Source organism: Eschrichtius robustus, chromosome 2 (genome assembly GCF_028021215.1).
Source record: "Eschrichtius robustus isolate mEscRob2 chromosome 2, mEscRob2.pri, whole genome shotgun sequence".
NCBI classification, from domain to species: Eukaryota; Metazoa; Chordata; class Mammalia; order Artiodactyla; family Eschrichtiidae; genus Eschrichtius; species Eschrichtius robustus.
The window spans coordinates 40851872-40858048 of record NC_090825.1 but is presented as its reverse complement, the minus strand read 5'-3'; the positions used below and the strand labels follow the sequence as shown (position 1 = coordinate 40858048).

Sequence of the window (6177 nt, the reverse complement as noted above, 5' to 3'; positions counted from 1 at the left end):
AGATGTGGATCTTCTGGCGGCCAGGGAACTTGAACTTGGCCCTGCGGAGGGCCTCAGTCACATGCTCCTTGTTCTGCAGCTTGGTGCAGATGGACATTATGACCTGGCCAATGTGGACCCTGGCCACTGTGCCCTGGGGCTTTCCAAAGGCACCACGCATACCTGTCTGGAGCCTAGACTGGGGACAGCATGCCAGTCGTTAATGTCCACTGGAAAGGGCTGTTTCCAAGGTCCCTTAGGGCAACCCATACAGGCAACAGGCTGCATGCACTACCGAGGAGGCTGCTGTCTGCAGCCTCTGCGCACCGGGCCCCCACGGGGAGAAGAGCACAGTCGGCTTAACTGTATCTTGGCTAATTCTTAAAGGTGCAATATTTCTCTGACAAATTCTGAATTTTATATTGATTTATTATATATAGATATAAATCTGTTTCTGTTTTCTTTCTAATTAATTATTGGAACTTTGTGTTAATTTAATACTGAGGTCATATATAAGATTTTTGAAAAAATTATAGTTGATTCCCAACTATAAATAAATGATACCTGTGGGTTTTTGTTGAGGTGTAATTCTGACCCATAAAATGGAAAGCACTTCAGGAGAATTTTAAACAGATTAAAAAATCAGTAAATCAAATAAAACAACTTTCAAAATGTTGATTTAGTTTATATTCATTCCCTCTGCCCCTGGATATTGGTGAAGGGAAATGTGTATCTTGATCTGGTCCTTTTTCTTTTGTCACCTAGATCTCTGTCCCATGTCATCAGTGTTGGAGATTGGACATTCCCATATAAGGATCTTTGCTAATGTCAGAGAATTCTTAGTTTTCTACCAGTCTTTGCTTGAGGTTGAGTTCAGACTCCTCAGTCACATATTTCTAAGTATGAGCTCCTGCTCTGGTCCACTAGAGGCTGGAGAACAGAAAGCTTTCCCTTGCAAAACATTCTGCTAAATGCTGATGGCTGTTCATTATTTGGGAAATTGCTTCTCTGTCTGATGTTGTTCTCTGTTCTATTTCTCTGCCCTCCCCATGTTCCTCTGAATTGTGTTGGTATAACGCAGAGTGTTTGGCAGCAGCCATTTTATTGGGTGGAGTATCTGACTGGTAGTAGATTGGGAACAGCTTCCTGGTTGTTGAGTGCTTCTGAGAAAATACTCTTGAACCTTGCTGATGTTGATGAATTCTATACTTTCCCTCTGGCTTCAGCCACTTGCAGTTCTACTTTTAACAACTTTATAACTATCTTTGTTTAGATTATCTCGTGATATTTACCTGTCATTGTGGCTGCCAAGATCTCTGGGACACTCCCTCTACTTTATACTTCTCTATGATGAATTATACTTTCCCAATTTAAAATTTAACCCTGCATTTCCCAGCTTCCCTTGTTGGGGACTTAGTTTCACCAATCAGATTTATTCCTATAAGATTCTGATTTGGAAGGAATCTGTGTGAGGAAACAAGCAGGGTGAGGGGCATCCCTTTGTTAGGGGCAGTAGGTAAAGGGGCAATTTCCTGATTGTAGAACAAAAGGTATGATCTGAAGCTCAATCAAATGTCAGGGCTGGTCATAGCAATCTTCAGTCACCAGCATTTGGATTGCAGTGAAAACCATGACAATCTGATGATATTGGAATATTGTGGAATACATAGAAGACTGTGCAGACTGAAAAGCAAGGGAGTGGAGGATGGAACTCTTGGCCAACCAAGGGCAGTCAGATCAGGTAGATGAGTGAAACAAACCAGGTGAAGGACAACAGGCGACATGGGAGGTGCAGTGAACTAGGGGGCATGTACCCATCTAAAGAAAGAGTTGCTGATGTCTGCTCTGCTCCTGGTGATTGTGCCTGTGTGGGATCACAGGCCCAGTGATATCTGGTTCTCAGATTTTTCAAGAGAAAGTAGAAATCCAGATTTTGGGGTGGGATTTCCTAATTTTAAAATATTGTTAACTAATTCAAAATTATTTTACAGGTGTGGGTGATCAAATAAAATATAAATTGGATACAGTCCATAGGTTGCCAGCTTTTGATCCTACTTTACTGGTGAGAAGAACACGGCGCATAAGAAAGTCCCATAAGAATGGTGCGATAGGGCTTCCCTGGTGGCGCAGTGGTTGAGAGTCTGCCTGCCAATGCAGGCGACACGGGTTCAAGCCCTGGTCTGGGAAGATCCCACATGCCGCGGAGCAACTGGGCCTGTGAGCCACAATTACTGAGCCTGCGCGTCTGGAGCCTGTGCTCCGCAACAAGAGAGGCCGCGATAGCGAGAGGCCCGCGCACCGTGATGAAGAGTGGCCCCCACTTGCCACAACTGGAGAAAGCCCTCGCACAGAAACGAAGACCCAACACAGCCATAAAATAAATAAATAAAAATTAAAAAAAAAAAAAAGAATGGTGTGATAATGGGTGGGGGAAATTAAAAAACCAGGGGAATTGAGAAGAACAGAGTCCGGTTGATAATGTACAAACCAAAGAGTGATTCATTAGGTAAGGATGGAGTCATCCATTGTGTCCACTGTACTGGGAGCTTGGAAGTCATTGATAATGTTTGCCCAACATCTTTAGATGAAGAATAGGAGGAAAAACCACATTGAAGAAGGTTGAGGAATGAGGGAGAGGTGAGCTAGTGGAGATAGAATGGAGATTACGCCACAGGTTGGGTCTAGAGGAAGACACAAGAAGGCTTTTTTTTTTTTAAAGGGCTAGCCAAGGCTGAAGCATTTATGTGTGTGTGTGTGTGTGTATGTGTGTGTGTGTGTGTGTATGTGTGTGTGTGTGTGTGTGTTGAATTAGGCAAACTTTACTAATTATTTCAATTTTTCTATCCTTATTTAAAAACATTTTTATGAAACATATTTATAGGCTCAGGTTAATAAAACCACCATAGAGGGAAAAATTTTAAATGATGGAGGGAAAGCTCTGTTCATAGAGTGAATTTCTGGAAGAGATGGGAGGGGGTGTGGTGGAATACATAGAAATGAAAATGAGATTCTTTGAGGTTGGAGGGAAGGTTGTTACAAATTGTATGGAATAGGGCAAACTTATGGCAGTGGAGGAAGCTGACATAATTCTTTCCTGATGGCAGCAATTATCTAGTTGAGTAGGTGAGATAAAGTTCACTGAAAGTGAGGAGAGTGGGAGTGGTTTGGAAGTGCCAGAGAGGGAAATGGGAAAAGACAGATGTATAAAATATTGCTCTTAAAGAACCCAACTGAGATTAGATTCCGTACTTGTGTAAGGGCACCCAGTGGTACTTTTTGAGGATTTCACCTTTGTTCATCAGCATAGGTATAGCTGTAGAGAAGGTGGATTTCACGGATCCATAGTTAGGATTTTGGCCAGAGAGTGTGGGGAAATGGACAGGAATTCATAGAACCGAGGTTCTAGTGAGAGAATCATTGAGGTGATTGAGGTAGGAAAAGATATGAGGCCAGGAGGAATAGAATGTCAAAAAATTGTGAGAGAGGCCCTTTCACTCTTGGTTCAGCCTATGGACAGACATTGGGATGTGGTTGTCTCTGGATGCATTCCTAGGAGGATATCACTTATTATAGTTTCGAGCCTGCACGTCTATTCCATCTGGTTGCTTAGATCTCCCTGTTCTTAGAAGAGGTGGATCAAATGAGTAGCAGTTTTGGCTTCCTGACCAGTGGATGAAGCTGGAAGTTCTACTCTCTAAGAAGATGATGTGGAACTCCTGGAAGAAGTTGTAGGCAAGTGCTAGGGAAGGGAAGTGGAACAAATGTCAATTTAAGGGAGGACCAGGGTTGGAATGTCACTACTCTTCATTTAAAATTCATGTCTCTTCTTGATAAACTTACCACTCAATACATATGCCTGGAAGGGATGGTAAAGGCAAGTCCACAACTCCTAGCCAGTCCAGCTTAAGTCTCATTGGGAAGATCTCCCTTAAGATAGTGAAGGCTGAGAATATTCTTAGGAAAAATGTGCCTTGTGATGTCTATGGCCAAGTACCTTTACCACCAGCAGGTACACTCCTGCAAATGAGGCCAGTTATGCATGGGAATTCTGGCCAGGTCAGGCTGGCAGAACAGAGTTGAACACGGTTTCTCTGTAGCCCTACCAGAGACCCATGTATGGGTATTCTGGCTGCCTTTGGAACATCAGGGAGCCAGGGCTCACTCAGAGCTTGAATTGATTCTAGGGCAGTAGTTCTCAAACTTTAGCATGCACAAGAATCACCTGGAAAGCTTGTTAAACCATAGATTCTTGGACCCCAGGTGAATTTTGTTCAGTGGTTCTGGGGTAGTGCTCGAAAAGTTGTATTTCTCACAAGCTCCCAGATAATTCTGATGCTGCTGGTCCAGGCACTATACCTTGAGTAGCACTGTTTATATTTGGGAATTTTATTGACTGTGTCCTGGTTCTGCATAGCTAATAAATAAAGTGCCCTCAATCTATTTTGATAACTTTTCCTGGGTCACTGGGTCTACAAAAGACTCTAGGAGTTTCAAGTATTGGTAGCCTTTTGAGTAATCCAATTCTTCCCTTGTCATTGGCCCATAAGTCCACAGCAATCTCAAGAAACTATAGAGATTGGCCTGTGCCTTGGTCTTTCACTGCCACCACTGTTTATGGGATGCATCATGACCAGGAAATCACCCCATCAATTTTTTTTTTTTTTTCGTGCCAGAAAAGATAGAGATCTTAGAACTCCAATAGATGTACAGCTCCTCTGATTCACCAGGATTGTGACTTTGCTTCTGATTTCTTGCTTGCCCCAAGTCCCTGAGAAAAGCTTATACTTATTCTTTAGCCAGAGACCTGAGTCCTTAGGGAATTAATACAAGAGACTTTTGGTGGCAGTATATCTGGCTCCCGACTGTACCAGCTGGTTCCCGGGCCATATTCTTAAAATAGAAAAATAAATTATAGCTCTGCCAGGACTACATTTGGTGTAATCCAGAGAATATGTGTTTAAGTGTCTGAAGGAATCAGCCACAGGAATCTTGATGGTACCAGCCAAGATACCTGAGGTCCAAGGGTGGCAAAACCCAGGGACCATCCTGTACTCATGGGGGGATTCCAGCTAAATAGAAGCTGGGATTTGGACATGTCCGGGCAGGTCTGCTGAATACTCAGGGCAGGCATGCCTGGAGTCTATTTACATGACAACTTTTGGCTGAAGAATGATTGTTTGTTGATCTGAATGGAAAGTGGAATGGGAAGAAGAGAAATGTGTCTGTCTTAGGATGCAGGTTTTGAAAAATGTTTTTTAATAAATGAGTTTATAAATTAAATAATATATCACCTTTTTGTATCTGGTAATTGTACAATTTACATTAGGATTTTTGCTAGTTTGGAAATAATTTATTACTATCTTTAGAAACCTATAGCCCTCATGTAGGAAATCCTATCAAAATTAAAGACAGATTTAATCTAGTTTACTACCAGGGATTGTGTTGGGTGTGTGAATGAAAAGACAAAATGCATGTCTTGTGGCTTTGGAAATGTTGTTGGGTGACTGATTTTTTTCTAAATTTCCATGAAAAATAATGTATCTCAATTTGTTATTTGAACTGTGAACTTTTGCTATAGCACCTAGAACTTCCTGAAGCTCTGTTTTAAATATTAACGTGGCTAAAATAGTTTAAAATTTAAAATAAATTGTTTACACTTGTGCTTCTGGTCTTGATTGGTGTCACTCCTTATTCATTGCATTTTCAAGGTAGAGGCTGGTTGATGAGCTACAATTCCACTCTTTCTTTTTCTTTCTTTCTTCTTTTTTTTTTTTTTTTTTTTGTCCGGGCCATGCAGCCTGCAGTGGAAGAGCAGAGTCTTAACCACTTGACCACCAGGGAAGTCCTCTTTTTTCTTTAGTTAGTAACAATTATTACAGTCCTAGAGGACACTTATTCACTGGCTGTTTTTTATGTGCAAGGCACAGATCTAAGCACTTTACACATTTTATTTCTTTTAATCTTCAGAACATTGTTATGAGGGAGACACTTTTATTATCGTGGTTACATACATGGGAAAACTAAGGCCTAGAGAGGTTAAATTCCTTGTCTAATTAATATATAGCAAGCAGTGGGGAGAACTGGGGTTTTGGTGTTTGAAGTGTTTTAGCAAAGCTACTAATTACTCTAAATTTTAAGATGGTTATGGAAAAGAAAAGGCTGTTTCTCAGTTCAGGTATGGTTTAGGTGTCAGAAATT

The 6177-nt window shown here is 41.4% G+C and overlaps 1 non-coding gene across 1 annotated transcript; it reads right to left on the bottom strand.

Moving 5' to 3' along the window:
* Positions 1–217: 217 nt before the first annotated feature.
* On the bottom strand, positions 218–348 carry LOC137760349 (small nucleolar RNA SNORA70). The gene has a single exon (XR_011073303.1). It is a non-coding gene; the product is annotated as a small nucleolar RNA SNORA70 (small nucleolar RNA).
* Positions 349–6177: the final 5829 nt, after the last annotated feature.